The sequence below is a fragment of the Triticum dicoccoides genome, chromosome 5B (genome assembly GCF_002162155.2).
Source record: "Triticum dicoccoides isolate Atlit2015 ecotype Zavitan chromosome 5B, WEW_v2.0, whole genome shotgun sequence".
NCBI lineage: Eukaryota > Viridiplantae > Streptophyta > Magnoliopsida > Poales > Poaceae > Triticum > Triticum dicoccoides.
Genome location: NC_041389.1, coordinates 430,290,425 through 430,318,157, shown reverse-complemented (window position 1 = coordinate 430,318,157; position 27,733 = coordinate 430,290,425).

The window sequence follows — 27,733 nt, the reverse complement described above, 5'->3', positions numbered from 1 at the left end:
GACCTGGAGGGTACCCGAGAGTTGAACACGAGGCGTGGCCGGGCATTCTTAGCCCTTGCCGCAAGTCCTCGAGACGGGGCGACGGGGTCACATATTTCGTGAGTCTCTGCTCGTGACCGCAGTACCAACACACTAACGGTTTGGATATTTGATCTGAGGGGCCTCTGGCCTGATAGCACTAACCATCACGTGGGCATAGTATGGGCGTTCTGCGTCGTATACATCAGCAGAAGCTTAATAGATGTCAGCGACTGAGCGGCGCACGCCGGGTTGGACTGGTAAGCTCCTGCCTTTTTAGGGAGGTAGCTAGGTCTGCTCACCGGCCGCGTTCGCAACGTGTAGGAGTTTCCGGGGAGATGGCCCATGACCCCTGGGGGCATAGGTTTAGTCCGGTGTGCTGACCTCTCTATTAAGCCTAAGTCGGATTGCGGCGTATTGTTTGACCGAGGCCGGGCATGACCCAGGAAAGTGTGTCCGGCCGGAGTTAATCGAGCGTGGTGGGTAAGTTGGTGCACCCCTGCAGGGAAGAAAACATCTATCGATAGCCTGTCCTACGGTAACGGACACTTGGAGTTGTATCCTGATCGATACAACTAGAACTGGATACTTGTGATGAGAATTGGTTTGTGATGACAATTGGATAGTATGGCTCTGGGATTTCTTTCTCGTAGGGAGTCGAGAAAGGATCTCTGGCCGAGGTTGATAACACTACTACTACTTTACTTTATGCTACTCTACTCCCTCCTGTTTGCTACAAGATGGTGGTTTACAGAAGATGCTAGTCTTCGATAGGACCAGGCCTTCTCTCTATTCTGGCATTTCTGCAACCCAGTCCACATATACAGCCTTCCTTTGATAATGTTGCATATGTAGTGTAGATCCTTGCTTGCGAGTACTTTGGATGAGTACTCACGGTTGCTTTGCTTCCCCTTTTCCCCTTTCTCCTTCTTTCCGGTTGATGCAACCAGATGTCGGAGCCCAGGAGCCAGATGCCACCGCCGACGCCTACTACTATGCGGAGACCGTCGATGACCAGGAGTAGTTAGGAGGCTCCCAGGCAGGAGGCCTTGCCTTTTCGATCGTAGATGCTTTTGTGCTAGCCTTCTTAAGGCAAGAATGTTTAACTCATGTCTGTACTCAGATATTGTTGCTTCCGCTGACTCTTGTGTATTCGAGCTTATGTATTCGAGCCCTCGAGGCCCCTGGCTTGTAATATAAAGCTTGTATTATTTTAATTTGTGTCTAGAGTTGTGTTGTGATATCTTCCCGTGAGTCCCTGATCTTGGTCGTACACATTTGTGTGTATGATTAGTGTACGATTGAGTCAAGGGCGTCACACAAATAAAAGTAGATGGAAAGCTTATATGATAAAAGATAGACCCGGGGGCCATAGGTTTCACTTGTGGCTTCTCTGAAGATAGCATAAGTATTACGGTGGGTGAACAAATTACTGTCGAGCAATTGATAGAAAAGCGAATAATTATGAGATTATCTAGGCATGATCATGTATATAGGCATCACGTCCGTGACAAGTAGACCGACTCCTGCCTGCATCTACTACTATTACTCCACACATCGACCGCTATCCAGCATGCATCTAGAGTATTAAGTTCATAAAGAACAGAGTAATGCATTATGAGAGATGACATGATGTAGAGGGATAAACTCATGCAATATGATATAAACCCAATCTTTTTATCCTCGATGGCAATAATACAATACGTGCCTTGCTGCCCCTGCTGTCACTGGGAAAGGACACCGCAAGATTGAACCCAAAACTAAGCACTTCTCCCATTGCAAGAAAGATCAATCTAGTAGGCCAAACCAAACTGATAATTCGAATAGACTTGCAAAGATAACTTAATCACACATAAAAGAATTCAGAGGAGATTCAAATATTTCTCATAGATAAACTTGATCATAAACCCACAATTCATCGGATCTCGACAAACACACCGCAAAAATAGTTACATCGAATAGATCTCCAAGAAGATCGAGGAGAACATGGTATTGAGATCCAAAAAGAGAGAAGAAGCCATCTAGCTAATAACTATGGACCCGAAGGTCTATGGTAAACTACTCACAACTCATCCGAGGGGCTATGGTGTTGATGTAGAAGCCCTCCATGGTCGATTCCCCCTCGGGCGGAGCACCGGCGAAGGCTCCAAGATGGGATCTCGCGGATACAGAAGGTTACGGCGGTGGAAATAGTTTTTCGTGGTCGCTTCTGATGTTCTCGGGGTACATGGGTATATATAGGAGGAAGAAGTAGGTCGGTGGCCGCCCAAGGGGCCCACGAGATAGGGGCGCGCCCTGTAGGGGTGGGTGCGCCCTCCACCCTCGTGGTCGCCTCGACTGCTTCTTGACTTGCACTCCAAGTCCTCTGGATCACGTTTGTTCCAAAAATCACGCTGCCGAAGGTTTCATTCCGTTTAGACTCCGTTTGATATTCCTTTTCTTCGAAACACTGAAATAGGCAAAAATAACAGCAATACGGGTTGGGCCTCCGGTTAGTAGGTTAGTCCCAAAAATGATATAAATGTGTAAAGTAAAGCCCATAAACATCCAAAACGGGGTAATATAATAGCATGAAACAATCAAAAATTATAGATACATTGGAGACGTATCAGTTGTCGCAGGAGACCCTTTTAAGGTGGGCGCATTTCCGAACCGTCAAGTACTCCTCTCAAAGGACTCGCTACTAAGGAGAAAGGGCGCAGACGTGCGGCAGGGCATCATTGGATTTTCTTTTCCGAACTATGATTTTTGGGCCCTGTGGTAGACTTTCCCTTATGTAAAATCTTTTCCTTTTTCTCTGGGCATGCAATATGACCCCAATATTGAACGACATTGCCCGTCATCGACATATCAATAAACATATAAAGGGCACAGATGCTCATCACCTTCTTGGTTGGGTTTTTGGATTTTTTTTCCTTGTCATTTGTGCTCCCTCTTACGGTTGACTGGCATACGTGCCTTGACACGTTCTTCATACCAGGGGCTGTCTTCGGCCCCGCTAAAATTCTTAAGTCTGAACACCCATAGGGAACTCTTCGGCGTCCCGGATATTGCATTATATGCATCTGCTCTGAATCATGTCTTTGGTCTATAGTTGGGTTGCCCGGCTCCTATGTTTGCCACCTTACATTCCGCAAGTTTGGCTAAGGTAGTAAAGGGAGAACTACTATGATTATATTTCCGGTCCGTCCGGTCAAGTACCTCAGTAGAGAAAGCCGAAAACTGCCTGTCATGATAAGCGAGAGCGGATTAGCGATCCGGTGACTTAGTGTCGTACTACGAATCGTTCGCGATTTATGTCGTGTTATATGAGGGGCTGGGGTTTTTGAACATCCACATTGCAAAGGCACCGCACTCTGGATTGTCGATCATGCAACGAGGGGCTAGTACTTAGCGCCACCAATGGACTCTTATGGCTAAAATGAAAGTACTAAAACCGCATAGTCTAATTGCCTGGTTCACTTTGCAAGACACCTCCTACATCGGACCAAGACGTTGGATAAAGTGCGGTCATGTGGTCCCGAACACCGCTGTAGTATCTACGTGGGGGATGAAGCCGACGACAGGTAAACTTTCAAACATATAAACAACTAACTAGGAGGATAAACTGATAATAAAGCATAATCATAACTATCATACATTACGAGTTCATTACATAACTCTTACAAATCGGACACAACTACTCAAATATTATGTCCTTGGAGCACTGGCCTTCTACAATACGGGCTCCCTTGAGGACCTCGTCGAAGTACCTCTCCGGCCGTCGGTGCTCCTTGCCCTGCGGTGGCCCTATGGTGGCAATCTCGGTGGCTTTCTTCTTCACCCACTGAACCTTCAGACGGGCAAAGGCCATCCGAGCACCCTCAATACAGGATGACCGCTCAAGGGCATCAATCCGAGGAAGCGCCTCCACCAGCCTCTTCATGAGCCCGAAGTGGCTGCTAGGTACGGCTTCGACCGGCCACAGACGAACTATTACGTCCTTCATGGCCAAGCTGGCCACCCTCTGCAGCTCGGACAGCTGCTTCATTTGGTCGCTCGGGGGTGTAAGTGCATCTAGTGCCCCTTAGTGATTTTGGTGTATTGAAGACTTATAGGTTAAGGGACTAATGCGTTTGTGAGTATACACAGGTCTATAAGTCTATGAGGAGTTTGATATTTACAGAGAAAGTCGACCCCTAAAAATGAAGTTCTTCAACTGAAGACTTTGATATTCTAAAGACTTTCTGAAGACTTTGAAAGTGAAGAAATTGGTGTGACCTTGAAGACTTGGTATTCATTTGTGGAACATGAAGCGTGAAGACTTTTGTTTTCATAGTGTCATTTTCTCCTTTTTGAGCCATAGGAAAAACCGTACTGTTAAAGGGGGTCGAGGAAATACTAAGGAAAAATTTCCATGTGATGCTCAACTCAAAATCCTACACCTACCAATCCCTTCGAGTGAAGCCTTTGGAAATCTCATACAGTTCAATCACTTTCTTCAGTGACAGAGACGAAGTTCTTCTGGTCGCTGATGAATTTGTTCTGACTGAGGAGTTAGGAATTCGCCAGTGCGAATTACCTACACAGTGAGGAACATGATAGCCCTGGGGAATTTGAGAGTCAAATTTCCGACCGTTGTTGTGCTGCGCGCCAGCTGTCCCAAAATATCTTATCCACCTAACGGTCATATCATTGAGGGGCATTTATGTCTTATCATGTCGGGCTGCTCCCTAGGCTATAAATAGCCGCCCCCTACAACCACTAGCTGGTTGGCTGCTCTGAGAGAACTTGACACTTGTCATTTGAGAGCAACCCATCCTCTGAGGACTTTGAGCGAAAATCATCAAGTGAGGAAAATCCCAAACCCAAACACCTACAAACCCCAAAGTGATTGAGCATCACTGAAGAAATTGATCCTGCGTGGATCCGACGCTTGTTACCTTTGAAGATTGTGCTTCTTCTAGACGGTTAGGCGTCAAGGTCTAGAGCATCCAAGAGAAATTGTGGATCGCCGAGTGACCAAGTCTGTGAAGGTTTGGAAGTCGCCTGAAGACTTACCACGAGTGATTGGATGGGATCTGTGTGATCTTAGTTCAAGGAGAATACGGTGAGGACTGGGTGTCCTGAGCTGCGTGCTCAGAGACTGGGTGTCCGGGACTGCGTGTTCTCGAGTTTAAATACTCAGCCGCTCCAACCAGACGTACAACTGAGACAGCAGTTGGAATTGGTCTACCAAATCATTGTCTTCACCAACCTACTGGTTCTATTTCCTCAACCCTTTCATTTCCTCATTACTGTGTTGAGTGTTTGTTCATATCTGTGTTTGAAGACTCTGACTGAAGACTTTCTCAATTTCCTCAGTTCAATTTCTTCAGTCTGATTGTCTTCATCTTGTGTTATCCTGTGATTACGCTTTCTGTACTCTGTGCTAGTCTTCATTTCATCATGATGACCATGCTTGTATTCTGTTATGCTTACTTCTGAGTACTTATTCCGCTGCTAATAGTTCTTCACTAAGGAATTTCCTCACCGGCAAATTCCTCAGTGAAGAATTCATAAAAATCGCCTATTCACCCCCCCTCTAGTCGACATAACGCACTTTCAATTGGTATCAGAGCAAGGTACTCCCTTGTTCTGTGTGATTTTGGTTTAACCGCCTGGAGTTTTAGTTATGTCGACCGTAGGTATGATCAAGGTCTCGGCTGGGTGTCCTACCTTCGATGGAACGGACTACCCCTTCTGGAAAAACAAGATGCGAATGCATCTTGAGGCAATTGACAACGATCTTTGGTATGTTGTGGAAAATGGTGTTCCCTCTGTCTCACCCTCAGTGAACACTACCGATGTGAAGAGATTCAAGCAACTCGATTCTCAAGCGAAGAATATCATATGTGGCCATCTGAGTAAAGGACAGTATGGAAGAGTGAGTGCTTTGGAAACTGCTAAGCTTATCTGGGATAGGCTGTCCAAAGTGAATGAAGGAGTCTCAACTCAGCGTGACTCTCGAGTTGATGTTCTTCGAAATCTCTTCAACCGCTTCAAAAGACTCGACAATGAAAATATCCAACAAACCTTCGATCGCCTCACTGACATCTCAAATGAGCTTCAAGCCCTCGGTGCCACTGACATCACTGACCATGAGGTGGTGAAGAAACTGTTGAGATCGCTTGATTCCTCATTTGATACTCTGGGTCTGATGATACAAGAACGGGCTGACTACAAGTCTCTTGATCCTGCTGATATCCTCGAAAGGCTAAATACTCACGAGTTCCAGCTTGCTGAAAAGAGAGATCTCTATGGTTCGAGCTATGGCAAACCACGTGCTCTGAAGGCCAAGGTTGTGTCTGAGTCTGAATGTGAGGACTCTGGTAGTAGCCTTGGTGATCCTGAAGAACTGAGCCAGGAGCTAGCACTGCTCGTGAAGAAATTCCAGAAGTTCTCAAGACGTGGTCGCTTTGGAAAATCCTCAAGAAGCAGTGATTCCTCATCAAGTGACTATAAGAGAAGGTTGTGCCACAAATGCAAGAAACCTGGTCATTATATTCAAGATTGTCCTCACTGGGAAAAGGAATTGAAGAAGAAGAAATACAAGGATTACTGTTCTGATGATGCGAAGAAGAAGAAGAAATCGTCAAAATCTTCATCATCAAAATCTTCAAAGTCTTCATCTCACAAGAAGGGCAGCTCCAAGAAGGCTCGAGCATTCATTGGCAAGGAAATGGACTCTGAAGCTGAATCTGAGGAACATGAGGAAGAGGAGGAGTCTGAAGAATCTGAATCTGGTGTGGCAAGTCTGGCCTTCGCCACTGCTTTCGTTAGCAAGTCCATCTTCAACACTGAAGAAACTGACCCCACCGACAAGCCTGATGAAGATAATGATGACTACGCTCCCACCTATTGCTTCATGGCAAAAGGTGCAAAGGTACTCAAATACACCTCCTCTGAATCTAGTGAAAATGAATCTGATGAGAATCTCAAGCCCAGCTACTCTAAACTTGCAAAGATTGCTGTAAAACAACAAAGGGCTTTTGAAAAGGTTCAAAACATGCTAGACAAAAGTGATGATATGTTGGGTGAAGAAATGGATCGCACTAAAGCCCTGACTGAAAATCTTCAGAGACTTCAGTCTAGGTTTGATAACCTTTAAAGTCATCATAACACTCTCTTATCTGATCATGAGAAACTTTCTTATGAATTTCTTCAAATAAAGCAAGATCTTGAGAAGCTAAGAGTGAGTTATGAAGATCTTCAGAAGGAGCGCGATTCATTACTTGCTCAACAAATCAGCACTTCTCAGGAAGAATTTGTTCCTCCATGCTTAAAGTGCATTGAACGTGAATCTGCTAATTCTTCACCTGAATGTTCAAATGCTTCAACTGTTACAAATTCTTCACCTGCCTCTGCTATCACTAATTCCTCATCTGAGGACATTGCTAGTATCACTGACGATGCATGGCTGAAGGAACTGTACACGACAGGCATGTACAAAAGCCTCAAAGGGCATCAGATTCTCTGTGATGTGCTCAAAAAGCAGATCCTCAACAGAAACCCTAGGAAAGAGGGTATTGCCTTTGAGAGGAAACTTAATGCTGATGGAACATATTGGAAGCCTGAGCAGTACCCCAAAACCTCATGGGTTGCTGCAAAGGGACCTCTAGTTGATCCATCCATGTTATTTGGCTTTACATGTGAATCTCCTCATTCTTCTGATGAGTCATTTGACTCCAACTATAAACTGTTCAAAAATCAGAATGGTGAAGTATTTGCTAGATATGTTGGGACTAACTGCAGGAACGGTTCCCCTATGAAGAAAATCTGGGTTCCCAAAAGTTATGTTGAAAGTCTTCAGGTGAATGTCCTCATGACACCACATGTGAAGAATAGGAACCCCAGAACAAACTCTTCATATGGACCTACTTCTTCATATGGATCCAAGTCCTCATATGGACCAAATTCCTCACGTGGATCAAATTCCTCAAATGGATCAAAGTCCTCATATGACTATCATCGTGCTAACAACTCTGTTTCACAGGGTAGAGCTAAGGGCTACGAATATGCACATTATTCTTCAAATCATTATGTTCATATGTTCTCGAAGAATTTCTCTGCTTATTCATATGCTTACCCTAACCCCTCATATGCGAAACGAAATGGTTTGGCTTCTATGCCACCGTTCTCTTATGGTGCTCGCAGAGTGATGAACTCTTTGCCACCCCTTCAGATGTGGGTGGTGAAGAAAAAGAACTAATCTCTTCTGCAGGGTCAGGTCTCCAGACGTGCCTTAACGTCTGAAGAATTTGCTGGGGACCTGACAAAAATGCCTGAAAGGACGCAGGCTAACCATGATGAAATGAACTTTCATTTCACACGTCCTCCTACTGCTATATCTGTTTACCGCTTGATGAAATTCATCTGATGAACTTGATATCATATTCTTCACTGAGGAAGCATATGAGATTGTAAGTTACACTAATTCATCTGTAGGATGATCAACCCAAAACCACTGAATGGGTCCTTGATAGTGGATGTACAAATCACATGACTGGTGACAAGAATCTCTTGATGGATGCACCTTTTCACATCTGAAGCATATCATCTTTGCTGACAAAGGCAAAAGTCAGGTATTGGGTCTTGGTAAGGTTGCGATCTCTAAGGATAAACACATGGACAAAGTCATGCTTGTTGAGTCCTTAGGATACAATCTCATGTCAGTCTCAATGCTTTGTGATCTTGATATGGTTGTTGTCTTTGGCAAGTATCGCTGTGTTGTGATTATGGAAGCTGACAATTCCAAAGTCTTCGAAGGCTTTAGGAGAGGAGATTTGTATATTGTTGATTTCTCTACAGGACCACAACCAGCCGTGTGTCTACTTGCAAAAGCTTCAGAAGGCTGGCTATGGCATCGACGACTTGGTCACGTAGGCATGAGGAATTTGCACACGTTTGCGAAGAAGAAGCATGTCATTGGCATTGAGAATGTCAAATTCCTCAAGGATCACTTATGCGGAGCCTGTGAAGCTGGAAAAATGACCAAGGCCAAGCATCCAGTGAAGACTATCATGACTACTACTCGTCCATTCGAATTGCTTCACATGGACCTCTTCGGACCAAATCATTACTCAGCATTCTCCAATGTTGCATCTCTATATGGTTTTGTCATTGTTGATGATTACTCTTGATACACATGGGTACACATTGTTACTTACAAACATGAAGTGCAGGAAGTCTTCAAACGATTTTCCTCGAGGGCTTCAACCAACTTTGGTGTGAAGATCAAGCACATCAGAAGTGACAATGGAACTGAGTTCAAAAATTCCAGTCTTGATGACTATCTTGATGAACTTGGTATTACTCATGAGTTATCTGCTCCTTATACTCCTCGGCAAAATGGCGTCGTGGAGTGCAAGAACAGAACTCTTGTTGAGATGGCTCGCACTATGCTTGATGAATACAAAACGCCTCATAGTTTTTGGATTGATGCAATTGATACTGCATGCCACATCATCAACAGAGTATATCTTCACAAATTCTTCAAGAAGACGGCCTATGAACTCCTCACTGACAAGAAACCCAATGTGAGTTATTTCAAAGTCTTCGGTGCTAAATGTTGGATTAGAGATCCTCACCACAATTCTAAATTTGCACCGAAAGCACATGAAGGTTTTATGCTTGGTTACGGAAAGGACTCGCACACCTACAGAGTCTTCAACATCGCTCTTCACAAGATTGTTGAAACTGTAGATGTGCAGTTCGATGAAACTAATGGCTCGCAAAGAGAGCACCTACCTTCTGTGTTAGATGAACCAGCACCTGAGGATTCTATCAAGTTCAAGGCAACTGAGGATGTCATTCCTACTGAAGAACTTGCTGAAGAATTCATTCCAGTACGCGAAGAACGTCGAGCTGACGCACCTGAAGATAATGATGAAGTCAATGGTGCTGAGGAAAATGATCAAATACCTCGACGTCAACCAGCTCATCCTCGCGTTGCAAAAGAAGTACAAGTTGACAAGATCATCGATGACATTGAAGCGCCAGGTCCTCTCACATGCTCAAAAGCTTCACATTTATCTAACTTTTGTGGGCACTATGCTTTTGTCTCTATCACAGAGCCCACTAAGGTAGATGAAGCATTTTTGGAGCCGGAGTGGATTCAGGCTATGCAAGAAGAATTACATCAGTTCGAGCTCAACAATGTCTGGGAACGGGTCAAACATCCAGATCCTCGCAAGCATAATATCATTGGCACAAAGTGGATCTACCGCAACAAGCAAGATGAAAATGGCCTTGTGGTAAGGAATAAGGCACGACTAGTAGCTCAAGGCTACACACAGGTTGAAGGAATTGATTTCGATGAAACTTTTGCACCTGTTGCTACACTTGAGGCTATTCGCATATTACTTGCTTACGCTAATCATCATGATATCATCTTATATCAAATGGATGTGAAAAGTGCATTCCTCAATGGTAAGCTTGAGGAAGAAGTATATGTTTCTCAACCCCCAGGTTTTGAAGATCCAAAGAATCCTGACAAAGTCTTCAAACTTAATAAGGCCCTCTATGGCCTCAAGCAAGCCCCTAGGGCGTGGTATGATACATTGAAGGAATTCTTCGTGAAGAATGGCTTCACACCCGGTTCACTCGACCCTACTCTCTTTACTAAATCTTATGATGGTGAACTATTTGTGTGCCAAATATATGTTGATTATATTATCTTTGGCTGTACTGACCAACGTTATAGTGATGAATTTGCCTATATGATGAGTGAATAATATCAAATGTCAATGATGGGAGAGTTGAAATTCTTCTTAGGTCTTCAAATTCGTCAACAGCGCAATGGCATATTCATATCTCAGGAGAAATACCTCAAAGATGTACTGAGGAAATTCGGCATGCAAGATTGCAAAGGCATCAAAATTCCCATGCCCACAAAAGGCAATCTATGCACTGATGAAAATGGTATTGACTTCGATCACAAGGTATACCGCTCCATGATTGGTTCTTTATTGTACTTATGTGCATCTAGGCCAGATATAATGCTTAGTGTTTGCATGTGTGCCCGATTACAAGCTGCACCGAAGGAATCACACCATAAGGCTGTGAAGCATATTCTTCGATATCTAGCTCACACACCAACACTAGGATTATGGTACCCCAAGGGCTCTGCTTTTGATCTCATTGGATATTTTGACTCTGACTATGCTGGTGATCGTGTGGACCGCAAGTCAACTTCTGGCACTTGTCATTTCCTCGGACGATCTTTGGTCTGTTGGTCCTCGAAGAAACAGAACTGCGTATCACTGTCTACTGCGGAAGCTGAATACATTGCTGCTGGCTCTTGTTGTGCTCAACTATTTTGGATGAAGCAAACACTCAAGGACTATGGCGTCAACGTGAAGAATGTGCCTCTCCTATGCGACAATGAGAGTGCCATCAAGATTGCTCACAACCCAGTTCAGCACTCGAAGACAAAGCACATTCAGATTCGTCATCATTTTCTTCGTGATCATGTGTTGAAGGGCGACATCTCTATCGAGCACATGAAGACTGAAGAACAGCTAGCTGATATCTTCACTAAGCCCTTGGATGAGAAGAGATTTAGCAAGTTGCGGTGTGAGCTAAATATCTTAGACTCTTCGAATGTTCTTTGAAAAAGACACACATCCTAACACTTATGCAAAATTGATGACTTAGATGTGCAACACATGAAGAAACGTTTTTCTTCAATCAATGAAGAATAACACTCTAAGTGTGAAGAAATTAATGAAGAATTTGATTCTCAGAACCCTATGACAATTGTACGCGGTGTCTGAAATCATCATTCTTATACGATGGGTCACGCCACCACAAAAAGTTGAAAATCTTCAATTTGAGTTTTTCCTCAGTTTTTCAAATTTTTCAGTTTTCAAATTCTTCAACTTTGCAAAATCTTCACTGTTCCCTTCGTTTTTCTTCACTGGCTATATATATATATATATATATATATATATATATATATATATATATATATATATATATATATATGAGTTTATGTCCTCTACAACATTCACTTATAGCTATTTCTTCAAGTTGTTTTTTCTGCTAAGTGAATGTGATCGGACCCTTCCCCCTCTATGCTATACTCAAACCAATCTATTCACTAATTCTTCATGTGCGTTATATTTGAAACTCGTTCAAAATCTTCACCGTGTCCTTGTCAGCTGAAGAAATTGCGAACAAAACTTTAAAACAAATCTTATCCAAATTTTCGGTTTTGCCGCTCAAACTGTTCCGCATCCCATGATGCATTATTCTATTCACCCACGATCGTACACGATCTCCACTACACAGTACGTGGGTGACACATGTCGCGTGAAGGAGAAAGGGCAGGGGCACGTTCGTCCAAAATCTTCGGGCGAACAGTTTTTCACTGTGTCTATAAATACCCCTCTCCCCTTCCTCACTTCATTTACTCCGCTCAACCTCTCTCTCCTGCTCGAGCTCCTCAAACCCTAGCGCCACTTCTACTCCATCATCGCCGGTGAGGAAGAGCTTCGCTGCCTCGACCTCGTCGCCGCCGTACTCACGCTGACCGCGGAAATCTTCACTCCGCCGCCGCCGTAGCTGTCTTCCTCCGCCGAGTTAGGGCAAGGAAGATCTAACCTGACGAACTTCCCGTCTGTTCTTCTCAGTTCGTCGTGTTCTTCACTTCGGGTAATTAAAAGTTACTTTTATTACTCACTTTGATTCTCAAACTTTCCTGAAAATCTTCAAAGGTGTTTATTCTTCAAATCTTCACATATATGAACACCTCAAACAAACTATGCTCTTGATTCGTTTCTCTAAGCAATGGTTTTCCTCAAGATTCCTCAATTGTGTGGATCCTCGATCTATACAACTCTGGAACCTAAGACAAAGATCGCTTAGTGAAATTCTTCAAGGTTCATCTGGTCACATTCCTCAAAACTTGTTCTTTCCAAAAACCTTCTCAGAACGCATATGACCTCTCCAAATTCCTCGCGCCTGTACTCTGTTCACAGGTACTCATGTCTGCTGCTGAATCACTAGGTTCTCATCAACTTAACTCATTTGCAGCGTTCCTCAAAGAAAAACTGCATACTTCTTCAGAGAACTCAGTTGTTCAAATTCCTCAACTGAAGAATGTGGCAGACGGTAAGAAGCCGCAGAAAGGAGGAAAGAAACCTAAGGTTATGACTACGTTTGAGATCCCTGAGGAAATTTATGCTAACTATTGCACACCTGATGAAGCAAAATATGGCAAAGAAAACAAAAATCAGCGCAAGGTGCACATTCGGAAGATTGAACGGAGATGGGCAAGGGAATGGAGGGAATACAGATATGTGACTCCAAAGTACATGAAGAAATTCACCCTCAATCCTCCATGCCCAAGAGCTCCATTGGCACCTGGCCAAGTAGCTGATCCCACAAGCATCAAACGCGGTGAGGACTTTCCTGAAGAATGGGCTAAGCGCCAAGCCAAATTGGCAAGACAAGCCAAGAAGGCAGTGAAGAAATTCAATGAGGATTCTGCCACTTCTACTGCTACTGAGGCCTCGGTCCAACCGAGGAAATCCATGCCAAAGAAGCCTGCTTGTAAGCCAAGTTCCTCAGCAGCGCCCTCACGGCAAATTCCTCACACTGCTCCTGCTCCTGCCAAGTCCTCAGCAGTTCCGACAAAGTCCTCAGCTCCTATGCATCTGACTACATGTCAAAGGACTGCTGGTTTCTCGATTGCCTCTGGTGTCTCAGCAAGTTCCTCAGCTGCACCAATTTCATCATCTGGCCCGACTCTGCTGAAGACCAAAGCAACAGCTGGATGAGGTCCTCGGCCAAGTCCAAAGAAGAAACAGGTCGCATTCCATGTGCCATCTGATGATGAAGCTTCTGATGATGAACTCGCAGAAATCATCAGAGACAGACAGGTGAAGGCCGCTATAGCCAAAGGCACATCTGTGCCACTGCTGTTGGATCCGAGGAAAATCCTCGATTATATTGATCTCTGGCACAAGGATCCAAACACCCCCATGCCTGATTTCCATCTGACCCCTGGTCAAAATCACATGCTGACCCATTTCATCACTGAAGAGAAATGGAAGTTTGAAAAGGCAAGAGAGATCAAGAAAGCTCAATACAGAAAGGAGAAGTTCCTGAAGAAAAACGTTGTCAAAATGACACCTGAAGAACTTCTCAAGGTCCAGACTGAAATTCAAGACCTCAGCAAAAACTTCGATGCTTATTATGCTGATTGGCAAGGGGCCAAGGTCAGATTCGTCAACCTGACAAAGAAATTCACCAATGTTGCAGCCTCAACGCAACATGAAATTCCTCAGGCTGATGCCTCAGCTCAGCCGACTGAAGAACATGCCAGCACTGCTGATGAAGTTCAGGCTGCTGATGAAAATGCTAGTTCCAGGGCTGATGATCCCATTCCAGCCGCTGAAGAAATTGCCAGGGCATCCACTAGTGGTGCGCCTGAAGAAACTGAAGAAGTCAGGGCAACTGCATCAGTTGCGTCTGAAGAAATTCAACCAGATTCCTCAGCTCCATCTGCACCTACACCAACACCAATTCTTCCATGTGCATTTGATGTGAAGAAAATCAAGGCTGCAGAGCGAGCTGCAGTGAAGAAAAGGAAGGCATCAGCTGTGTCAAATTCTTTGGTTGCGAAGAAAATGAAGCCAATGACCAGCTCACTTGAAAATCCAATTGATGCTGGTCCGATTTCCTCCATGCCGTCAAAGGACCTTGTTCCTTTTGGAGAAGACTATGAGATCCCCATCGAATCTGATGAAGAACATCATTCTGCTGCTTCGTCAGAGCAGATTAATGAAGAAATTGAAGTGGACGCAATCCCTTCAACGCCAATCATTTCCTCACCTATGCCTCAGTTCACAGCTGAAGAGGCTGGTGTTGAGGAAATTGAAGATGAAGATGTGGATATAGGATGCACCACACCTGTGATGAATGATGACTTTTGGGAAAGTCAGCACCCCAATACTCCTCTCTTCACCCCGCTCCAACAGATTCCTCAGTCCCCTGCACCAACAGTTCAAATGGGCTCTGAAGAAACTCAACCCACTCTCTCTGTGCATGAAGAAATTCCAGCCACTAGTGCTGATGAACCTGCTGCTGCTGATCCTCAGTCTGCACCTATTGAGGAACAAGAAATTCCTCAGCCTGAAGAACCTGAGCTCGCGATTCCTGAGGTGGTGATGCAACTCACTGACATTCCTCTGCCAAAGCAAAAGAATCCGTTCTCAAGCAAACAGAAGTTCAAGGCTGAAGTTTTCTTTGTCGAGCATGTATTCTTCACTGATTATAATCCATATGATTCTGGTCGCATAAGGAAGAGGCGTTTCTGGACTGCCAGCCAAGCCAATTTCTATTTCTCAGTGCTTTTCAACAAAGACAATGTCTTCGATCATGCACATATTCCTCATGTGGACATGGAGTCTCAGCCCGGCTTTGAGCCAGTCCTCAGTGTTCTTCACGACGCAGGACTTGTGAATTTCTGCATTGATATCTGTGACTGGAATGAAGAACTCATTCTTTAATTCTATGCAACTCTGCACATCACCGGAGACGCTGAAGACATGAACTCCTGGGTATTAGACTGGATGTCTGAAAATACTCACTACAAGGCACCTGCAACTGAATTGCTTTGTGCTCTACCACTCAGTCCTCCACTTGATGATGCTCGTTGTATCTACAACGAACCAGAACTTTCAAATCACTATATGCAAGTGCTGATGAAGCCATTGAAGCCAAGGCAGGCCCCACGAACCAAATTCCTCGTCAAGGAATTACTCTATGTGCCTCGGACTGTCTATCGAATTCTGATGAAGACAATGAGTCATATCAAAGGCCACGACTCAAATGATGAAGAAGTCGTTGGCATCATGAAGAATATGCTTTTCAACCTCATTCATGGCGTTCCCGTCAACTTCCATGATTTCTTCATGAGGACTCTGGCCAATATTGCTATGTCACCATTCGAGCTGAAGCCCTATGCTCCTTGGATCATGAGATTCATCAGGGCAAGATCTTCACTAAATTACAAAGCTGACACTCTAAACCACGGTAGCTACTTGCCTCCCATTGAAGTCCTCAAACAGACAGTTTCATCAGCTGATGATAAAGGCAAGGCCGCTGCTGTGATATGAAGGCATTCGTCCTTTGGATGGTCAATTTCGCAAGGCTGCATCTTACTCTACCAATGACGATTCTGCCACACATGACTCTGCCACCAATACCTCAGCCAAGCAAAATCCTCAAGCCACAGCACCCAGGGTGATGACTGACCGTGAGTTACTCCTCAGTCTGCATCAGAAGGTTGATCGCAATCATAAATGGGTCAAGCGTCAGTTTGGTTCAATTCTTCACAACATGACCTCAACACACAATGCAGTGAAGAAGAACCACTACTACCTCCATGAAACCTTCAACCGCACCTGGGTTGTTCTCTCCAATGTCTACAGCGTTGCTGATCTGAAGAATATGGGTCTCAAGGAAGAATTTGACTGGTCTGCACCTCCACCGAAGAAATTCAAGAAGGTCAAAGTTCCCTCCTTGGTGGCCAGCTCTTATTCTTCATCGCGTGACACTGATGAGTTTGAAGATTTGGACGACACTGCGGCAGGCCCTGCTACAACAAACAACCCCGACAACGCTGGCGCTCCTCCATCAACTTGAAATTCTTCAGGGGCGTTAGTCCTCAGTTTCAATCCTTTTGGTCATTTGATGACAAAGGGGGAGAAATCTGAGTTAGTCTTCAAGCGGGTCTATATTAAGGGCATTTTTTAAGTTACAACTCTCGTTCTTCTGAAACTTTTATTTGGATCGAGTTGTAATCTTAAACCCGATGGTGCGCTGATACTTTTGTTGCATTATGCTCTGCATGCTTATTCCTCGTTAATGACATTGCACGCATGTTGAATCTCATCAGGCACCATATTTCATCATGCATACTATATATCAAATGCGTGTATGAATTACAAGATATAGGGGGAGATCTCCATGATTCAACTCTTCAAATGTGCAACGCTTCAAAAGCAAATTCCTCACTATGCACATCTTCAGGGGGAGTTCTTCTATATCTTGCAATCAAATTCCTCAATATCAGTGTATACACTTCATATGTTTATCCCCGTTGAAAACTTAACCTATGTTGTCATCAATCACCAAAAAGGGGGAGATTGTAAGTGCATCTAGTGCCCCTTAGTGATTTTGGTGTATTGAAGACTTATAGGTTAAGGGACTAATGCGTTTGTGAGTATACACAGGTCTATAAGTCTATGAGGAGTTTGATATTTACAGAGAAAGTCGACCCCTAAAAATGAAGTTCTTCAACTGAAGACTTTGATATTCTGAAGACTTTCTGAAGACTTTGAAAGTGAAGAAATTGGTGTGACCTTGAAGACTTGGTATTCATTTGTGGAACATGAAGCGTGAAGACTTTTGTTTTCATAGTTTCATTTTCTCCTTTTTGAGTCATAGGAAACACCGTACTGTTAAAGGGGGTCGAGGAAATACTAAGGAAAAATTTCCATGTGATGCTCAACTCAAAATCCTACACCTACCAATCCCTTCGAGTGAAGCCTTTGGAAATCTCATACAGTTCAGTCACTTTCTTCAGTGACAGAGACGAAGTTCTTCTGGTCGCTGATGAATTTGTTCTGACTGAGAAGTTAGGAATTCGCCAGTGCGAATTACCTACACAGTGAGGAACATGATAGCCCTGAGGAATCTGAGAGTCAAATTTCCGACCGTTGCTGTGCTGCGCGCCAGCTGTCCCAAAATATCTTATCCACCTAGCGGTCATATCATTGAGGGGCATTTATGTCTTATCATGTCGGGCTGCTCCCTAGGCTATAAATAGCTGCCCCCTACAACCACTAGCTGGTTGGCTGCTCCGAGAGAACTTGACACTTGTCATTTGAGAGCAACCCATCCTCTGAGGACTTTGAGCGAAAATCATCAAGTGAGGAAAATCCCAAACCCAAACACCTACAAACCCCAAAGTAATTGAGCATCACTGAAGAAATTGATCCTGCGTGGATCCGATGCTTGTTACCTTTGAAGACTGTGCTTCTTCCAGACGGTTAGGCGTCAAGGTCTAGAGCATCCAAGAGGAATTGTGGATCGCCGAGTGACCAAGTCTGTGAAGGTTTGGAAGTCGCCTGAAGACTTACCACGAGTGATTGGACGGGATCTGTGTGATCTTAGTTCAAGGAGAATACGGTGAGGACTGGGTGTCCTGAGCTGCGTGCTCAGAGACTGGGTGTCCGGGACTGCGTGTGTCGTGGATTTCTCACGGCAGATGTCCTTGTGAAAGGACTTAGTCGTGGAGCCATCGCTACGGGTTAACTTGAAGGGGTTAAAGCGGACACAAAGACACAAGGGTTTATACTAGTTCGGCCCCTTCGATGAAGGTAAAAGCCTACGTCTAGTTGTGATGGATTTGATGTGGTTTCGATGGCTAGGGAGCAAACAAGCTTCGCCTAGGCTCGAGTTGTTGTTGTCTGTCCTTGAACCGCCGCCGGATCATATCCCGGCTGGTCTCTCTCTATTCCTATCTTACAATACAAGTTTACATATCAAGCCGGTTTACGGCTACAGGTTCTAAACCGACTACAGGCCTTGGGCCTTCATCTGCTTAATCACCTTTATACTACTAATGAAGTTAACCCGGCCCAGGTAGGCCAGTTCACACCTAGTAGTAATATCCCCAACATTAGGCCCCAGATTGATTTGAACTGGTTCATGTCAATCCTTCACAAAAATCTTTGTCTTCAACATCTTCTGGTAATTGGTAAACCGCCATGTCGTCATCATCTCTGGTTGCTCTAGATCGGCATGACATCATCACGAAGTTTAACATTTATGACGCCTTCTTTCATTGATAGATCTGCGATACCCAAGGCAGCAGCTCCACTTCCGAATTTTGTGGCTCCTGGATTCACGTGCCTGACACACGTCCTTTGCCTTATAAATAGGACCGGAGGGTCATTTCCTTTTCTCCCCTTCGTCTCTTTCTCTTCGTCTTCCTCGCGTCGCCAGCCTCGGAGCTCCGCTGCCGCCATTGACCTCTGCACCGTCTTGGGCTGCTGCATCAACCTGAACGCTCCAGAGCACTGTGGTAGCTTTCCGCATCTTCCTCGATTCTGGTAAGCCTTCTGCTCTTCTTAACATAGATCTGTTCTAGGGTTTCGTGTTCTTGCCGTGTTCCTCACTTGTTCATGCTCGTACCTAGACTCCTGGGTAGATCTGTGAAACCCTGCTCTGATTAGTAGTAGCCTTTTAGCATCCACATGTAGTTTCACGCTCAAGTCCATAGATCTCATCTACATACCTGCCCATTGATTCACTTCCATTCTGCTTTAATCTTTTGAATATTTTCTGTTTTTCTGAACTTGCTTCAGATCCATTACTACAATAGGACCTTGTGAAACCTGTTTCTGCATACTTAGCCATCCGCAAACTCAATTGCTTTCAATGTTTAGATCAGGCGGTTTAATTTAATATAGGAAAAATTATTAAACCGGTATATACCATTAGTCCCCTTATTGAACCGCCAGACTTCTCCAGTCTTATTATGCTACCTCATAGAAATCTGGTTTAAGTGTACTGCCTCCGGTTTAACATTGTTCATACCAGCGCATTCTTGAACCGGAATCACTTATTTCTTGTAGATCTCATCATGGCCAAACAAGTATATGAGTGTAACTGGGTTCCTTCTCGCGTCACAGAAACTCAGCTGGATGATTTAGTTTCGATTGGCGCTTTAGACAGCAAAGATACTATCCACTGGAGGGTTCCTAGTGATGAATGTCCTCCCACACCTCAAGAGGGAGAGGTTGTGATTTTTGCGGACCATTTAGCCCGGGGCTTCAAACTGCCTGGCTCCAAATTTTACCGGGATGTGTTAGCCAATTTTCAACTCCGCCCGCAAGATACTGGCCCCAATTCTGTTACCAACTTATGTCACTTCCAAGTGCTCTGTGAGGTATACCTTCAAGAGAAACCCACAGTTGAATTGTTCAGAGACTGCTTCCACTTAAACCGCCGCACAGAATTCACTGATGGCCCCAATACCGAATTGGGCGGTATGGCAATTCAAAAAAGGAAAGAAATCACTTATCCCCATGCCAGACTACATAGTCACCCGAAGGAGTGGAATGCAACATGGTTTTACTGCAAAGATACCTCCCCTGATGATGAAAATCCTTTGCCTGGCTTTCGTCCGGAGCGGCTCAGCAATACACACCCCTTCCCAAAAAGGTTAAGTGCCAAGGAGAGGAGTAAATACGTTCTGCAATTATCCAAGCTCCGAGCCTTCATGGCCAACGGTTTAACAGGAGTAGATCTCGCACGATGTTGGATATCATGGAGCATACTGCCTCTCAGCCGGCGCTCCGGTTTAATGTGCAAGTATACTGGTAGCGTTGATGACCCACTCCGACACACCAACATCCAGCTCTCCGATGATGAAGTCACAGAGGCTGTGAAGAAAATGCTGAACGAACCGGAGCACCTCTGCGCTAAAACCGGCCTGCTCCCTTTCTGTGCTACCAACAAACCGCCAGCTGTAAGATTTTGATTGTACTTTTTACTGAACCTGTTATTGCTATCTCTGTCTGACATCAATTGCTGCTTAACCAGGGTGATAATCCGTTTTGGAGCAAGAAGCTTCCACAAGACAAACCGGAGAAAGCAGAACGGTCAACCCGGCTAAAGACCAAGGTCATCAAGAAGCCTGCTAAAAAGAGGAAAACCGCTGCTTCATCTGATCCGGCTGTTGATGATGATGTGGGTAACTCGGACCTTGAGGTAGAACTCGATTCACTAGGCTTACTTTTTACACGCCTTATTGATGATGATACTTGTCAGGACGACGCTGAAGCCAGTAATGCTGATGTCGCTGAGGTAACTATTCTCTCTTCTGATTTAGATCATTTGCCTTTGCCAAAATTTCGCCAGGCAAACCGGAAAGTTAAATTTTCTCATCCTCTTGCTTACTTCAATCCCAAATTTCTTATGAAGACTCAGCAACATGAAGCTCGCCGCACAACCCGGCACAGCGGCCAGGTAGTTACCTCCGCCGGTTTACCAAACAGTCCGGTTCAAAAATGCCACTCCGACATCTCCGACCTTTTTATTAATTTATATCCTAAAGCGGGTTTCATCTTTCAACCTCTTAATCCGTCCGACTCTGATTATCAGGTTACTTCCCATTCTTCCTCTGGTGAATCGTCGGCCACTCAGCTGCCACCACTGAAAATGGTCTTGGGTAAGCTAGACTGAACATATGCTTCTGGTATACCACGTTATAACTTATGCTGTTCCTTGACTCTTTGTTTCTCTTTCAGGGCTAAACCTAAACCGAGCAAGAAAGCCCGCCTGGATAAAGCGGCCGAGGAAGATGTCGCCCCTGAACAGGATAAAACACCAGATCTTGAAACGTTCGTTTATGAGGATATTCCCAATGATCCTCCCTTGCAAGATGATGCTATTCCTGAGAAAAGGCCTATCAATACCTCAGTCCCTGTTGACCAGCCTGCCAGCTCCGTCCAGATTGATAGATCCTGCAGTCCTTCAAAGCCTGCCGATAAACTGACCGCGCCAACGCAAACCGGCGAGTCCAAGGATGATGACGTTGTAATTACCGGCGTAGGTCGCTTTGAACCAGGGAATCCTGTCGCTTTGGCCAAGCATACTGTGAAAGAATATTTTTCTGCCATGAACAAAGGCAAATGGGATGTTGATCTGGAAACATATGCTGCTCTGAGTGCCCAAGATCTTTATTCTGGTTACTTGAACCGGCTATATACTAGTCGTGACTGTGAAGCTGGCCTGGTAAAGATGATGAGAGATAAATTTGAGGTAACTTCCTTGTGCTTCTTCTTTCTTTAATTACTGCCACTGTATTAATCCTCCTAGCCCCCAAGGGCCGGTTTGTAACCTTCTTCAAGCCGGGACTTGAATATAGTCCTCAATACTTTGAAATCCATCAATGTAGCCCCCAAGGGCCGGTTCAACTTAGTATAGTTAAACCGGGACTCCAATAAAGATTCTAACATCAGAACATAACTGAGCAAATAGCCATTAGCCCCCAACCAAGTTGAATACCTGTATTGAGCTTGGGACTTTGCGATTTAGTAATAGATGAAAATTGAAGGTGCATTAGCCCCCAAGTATCAAGCGTATAACTTGTTATGTGGTTGGTACTTCAAATTCTTGTACCGTTTGTTTAAAGCCAAGCACCTTCTTTATGCAGGCTGAAGTGAGGATCAAAGAGGACCGGATTACTGATCTGCAGGAAACTTTGAAAACCCAACAAGCTGAAACCGACAAGGCAAAGGAAGAAATAACCAGCGCTTTGAGCATCACAGAACAGCTGAAGGAGGGCTTCAAGAAGGAGCGGACTGATTGGGCCACTGAGAAGGCCGCTTTAATAAAAAGAGCTGAAAACGCTGAAGCTGCCCTTAAACCGGTGGTAGATGAGCTGACCGCCGTAAAGCGGCAAGTACATTCCATGACCGCTGCTATCTTTGGTAAGCTCCTTTTGGTTTCTTGGACAACTCTGGCCTTCTTATAATAGATCCGGTTTGTGATCTTTCCTGTATTGTTGCAGGTACACGCATTGGTCACTTAGGGTCAGATGTTCGGAAGAAGTTGAAGGCTGCCTACACTTTAATTGAACAGCTGTATACCGGAGCGCAGCGGATCATTACCACTGCATCTCATAACAATCCGGCACCCACTTTAATCCAAGACACTCTTAATAGGTTGTCAATGCTTCCTGCTCGGATTGAAGAACTGAAAAAATCTGCTGCTCGAACCGGAGCCATTAATGCCTTGATCCGGGCAAAAGCATGGGTGCCGGATTTCGATCCTGTTGAGGCAGTTCAAGGCTATCCCAGCTTGAAGGAAGACGGCTCAGAGTTCAATGAAGATGATTTGAGGGCGATAAACCGTGCAGTACGCCCTCTGGCTTGTCAATTGGCTGAAGAGGCCGATTTGTCGCATTATCAAGCTCAGTACAATGATCAGAACAAACGAGTGGCTGCACCAATTCCTGAAGCGGAGAATCTGGTTCCTCCAATCCGTAAGCATAGTTACGCTCCTAATATTGAACCGTCTTCTCTGATCCATGAAGAGGCTATCTTTCAAGCTTTAATGGGAATCGACTGGACCACTGTTGATTTCCAGCCAATGGATAGAGATGAGGAAGCTGAAGCGGCGCGGGACGACCCACAACCATCAGACCGGTTTGATGAGCAGGCTTGAACCGGAAGCCGGTTTAAACAACTGCCTTATTATGATCCGTCAAAATAACAATGATCTTATTTGGGCACCGCGTTGCCTTGTAATAGAATAGCCAATACTTCTACTTTAAATATGCCTTCGTGCATACGTACTGATGCTTTTGCTTGAAATCCTCAGTTTATATTTCCTGCAATCAGAAAATCTTGAACTGCGGTGGCGGTTATACCGCCAACCGGTTTATAACCTTGATATATATATATCAATGTATTTAAAACATATAATCAAATATGCGATACAAAATACCTGCCATCGCTGGGCATAAAGTTGGCTTAGCCAGGCTTGAAACGGAGGTTTTATAAACCATTACCATCAAAGGGGAGAAAACAACTCCCGTGTTTTTAAAATGCTGGCTTACCATGTAAACCGTGCTGGGTCATTATAAGCCCCCCTGCTACTCCATGATTTTAACAGGAAAGTTAAACCGGGCATATTTCTCCGGATTAAAAATGAACCAATTTCCGTCAGCTGAACCGGTAAAAAAGTGTTGTTGGTTTAAAGGAAACACAACAAAAATTGAAGAATAGTCATAAAAGAAATATGGAAGCAAAGGCAATGATAAAAACTGTTTGCAAAAACATGCTTTACTGAGCTGATCAGATGGTGTTAACATGGTCGGACAGGACCAAGCCCCCAATAGGAGTGACAATGGTTCAAGTCAGCCAGGTCCCCAAATGAAACCGTGGCATTTATGCCGATCAAAAGGTGTGGCAATTGTTCAGGTTCGACCAAGCCCCCAAGTGATTCTGTGGCCTTAGGCCGATCAAGAGGCGTGACTGGTTCAGACTTGACCATGTCCCCAAGTGATCTGGTGGCTTTCGCCTATCAAAAGGTGTCGCATTGGTTCGGACACGACCACGGCCCCAAGTGATATCACAAAGCTTTTTTGAAAAGCAAATTTCAAGGGGTAAACCGGAGGCCGCTCTAAGACAGAACAAGTCCATGTAAGCACACATGATAGGAAAAAGACAGAGACCCCGCTTTAGCTGAGGCTCCGGTATTATTATATCAACGATAATATATACATTGTCATAATATGTACATAGATAGAGCCAATGACTCAAGTGTAGTAAGGCCGAAGATGAGCTATGTTCCACGGCCTGTTGGTCTCCTCCTCTGATGTGCGTGAGTCTTTATGCTCTCGAATATCAATCAGATAGTACGACCCGTTGTGCAGATTCTTGCTGACCACGAAAGGTCCCTCCCAAGGTGGGGATAACTTGTGCATATCCGTCTGGTCTTGGATGAGCCGGAGTACCAAATCTCCTTCTTGAAAAGCTCTGGTTCTGACGTGGCGACTGTGATAGCGACGAAGATCTTGTTGATAAATCGCCGAGCGGGCAGCCACTATGTCACGCTCCTCATCTAATAAGTCCAAAGCATCTTGCCGTGTTGTCTCATTGTCCATTTCAACATAAGCCGCTACACGAGGCGAATCGTGCCGGATATCACTAGGGAGAACCGCCTCTGCTCCGTAAACCATAAAAACGACGTGTATCCGGTAGATCGGTTGGGCGTAGTATTGATACTCCATAGCACAGACGGTAGCTCTTCAACCCAACAACCCGGTGTTCTTTGCAATGGAACCATAAGCCGGGGTTTGATGCCTCGCAAGATCTCTTGATTAGCTCGTTCTGCCTGCCCATTGGACTGGGGGTGAGCCACTGACGATACGTCAAGTCGGATGTGCTCACGTTCACAGAATTCCTTCATAGCGCCCTTGGATAAATTGGTACCATTGTCAGTAATGATGCTGTGTGGAAAGCCAAACCGGAAAATCACCTTTTTAATTAATTGCACTGCTGTAGCTGCATCACACTTACTAACAGGCTCCGCTTCAACCCACTTGGTAAATTTATCGACTGCCACCAAAAGGTGGGTTTTCTTATCCTTGGACCTTTTAAAAGGTCCGACCATATCCAGCCCCCATGTTGCAAACGGCCAAGTAATTGGAATCATCCTCAATTCTTGAGCCGGCACATGAGCACGCCTTGAAAATTTCTGACAGCCATCACACCGTTTAACCAAGTCCTCCGCATCAGCATGAGCTGTCAACCAGTAGAACCCGTGACGAAACGCCTTAGCCACCAGAGACTTTGAACCGGCGTGGTGACCACAATCCCCTTCATGGATTTCGCGTAAAATTTCACAGCCTTCCTCAGGGGAGACGCAGCGTTGAAACGCCCCTGATACACTGCAATGATGCAATTCGCCATTGACAATGGTCATAGACTTGGATCGCCGGACTATCTGCCTGGCTAGAGTCTCATCCTCTAGCAACTCTCCCCGGTTCATGTACGCAAGATAAGGAACTGTCCAATCCGGTATAACATGCAGGGCTGCCACCAATTGAGCCTCCGGATCAGGAATAGTCAAATCCGCTTCACCTAGGAGCTTGACTGACGGATGGTGCAACACATCAAGAAAGACATTAGGCGGGACCGGTTTACGCTGAGAGCCCAACCGGCTTAAAGCATCCGCCGCTTCATTTTTTCGACGATCCACGTGATCCACCTGATAACCCTTGAAGTGACCTGCAACAATATCCACCTCACGACGATATGCAGCCATGAGTGGGTCTTTAGAATCCCAAGTGCCAGACACCTGTTGAGCTACGAGGTCCGAGTCACCGAAGCACTTAACCCGACTTAGATTCATCTCTTTAGCCATCCGGAGACCATGGAGCAAGGCTTCATACTCAGCTGCATTATTAGTACAAGGGAACATTAACTAGAGAACATAAAAAAACTTATCACCTCGTGGGGAAGTTAACACGACTCCAGCCCCTGAGCCTTCCAGTTGCCTGGATCCATCAAAATGGATAGTCCAATATGTGTGATCCGGCTTCTCCTCTGGTGCTTGCAACTCAGTCCAATCATTGATGAAATCAACAAGTGCTTGAGACTTCACCGCCGTCCGGGGTACGTACTTCAATCCGTGCGGCCCAAGTTCTATAGCCCACTTGGCAATCTGGCCGGTCGCCTCCCGGTTCTGTATGATATCGCCCAAGGGAGCTGAACTGACCATTGTGATAGGGTGCCCTTGGAAATACTGCTTCAACTTCCGGCTTGCCATGAAAACTCCATATACCAGCTTCTGCCAATGCGGATACCTTTGCTTGGATTCAATAAGCACCTCGCTGATATAGTAAACCGGCTGCTGAACCGGATACTCCTTGCCCGCCTCCTTGCGTTCTACTACAATAGCCACGCTAACTGCGCGAGCATTGGCTGCTACGTATAGCAATAACGGCTCCTTATCGACCAGAGCTGCAAGAATGGGCGGATTAGCTAATTGCCGCTTCAAGTCCTCCAACACTTCGTCAGCAGCCGGACTCCAGACGAATTGATCTATCTTTCTCAGCATCTGGTATAAAGGGATGGCCTTCTCTCTGAGGCGGCTGATAAACCGGCTCAGCGCGGCAATCCGACCCGCCAAACGCTGAACATCGTTGATACACTTCGGTTTAGCCAGGGAGGTGATAGCCGTAATCTTCTCCAGATTAGCCTCGATTCCTCTGTTGGATACAAGAAAGCCCAGTAACTTGCCTGCCGGAACACCAAAAACACATTTGGCCGGGTTAAGCATCATCTTGTAAACCCGTAAGTTGTCAAAGGTTTCCTTCAAATCATCAACCAGCGTCCCCCTCTGCCTTGACTTGACTACAATATCATCCACATAGGCATGCACATTGCGGCCGATCTGCTTATGCAGGCAGTTCTGTACACACCGTTGATAAGTGGCTTGGGCGCTCTTTAGCCCAAAAGGCATAGATACATAGCAGAAGGCTCCAAAGGGAGTAATAAACGCCGTCTTCTCCTGGTCCTTAACCGCCATTTTGATCTGATGATACCCAGAATACGCATCCAAAAAACTCAAACGCTCACAACCCGCCGTGGCATCAATAATCTGGTCAATGCGGGGGAGGGCAAAAGGATCCGCTGGACAAGCCTTTTTGAGATCCGTGTAATCCACACACATACGCCAAGTGCCATTTTTCTTAAGTACCAGCACCGGATTAGCGAGCCATTCTGGATGGAACACTTCAATGATAAAACCAGCTGCTAAGAGCCTGGCCACTTCTTCTCCAATAGCTTTGCGCCTTTCTTCGTTAAACCGGCGGAGAAACTATTTTACCGGTTTATACTTGGGATCAACATTAAGAGTGTGCTCAGCGAGTTCCCTCGGTACACCTGGCATGTCAGAAGGCTTCCATGCAAAAATGTCCCGATTCTCACGGATGAACTCGATGAGCGCGCTTTCCTATTTAGGGTCCAAGTTGGCACTGACAGTGAACTGCTTGGACGAATCGCCAGGCACGAAGTCAACAAGCTTGGTCTCAGCCGCCGATTTGAACTTCAGATCTGAATCATGCTCTGTAGTCGGCCTCTTCAAAGGGGTCATGTCT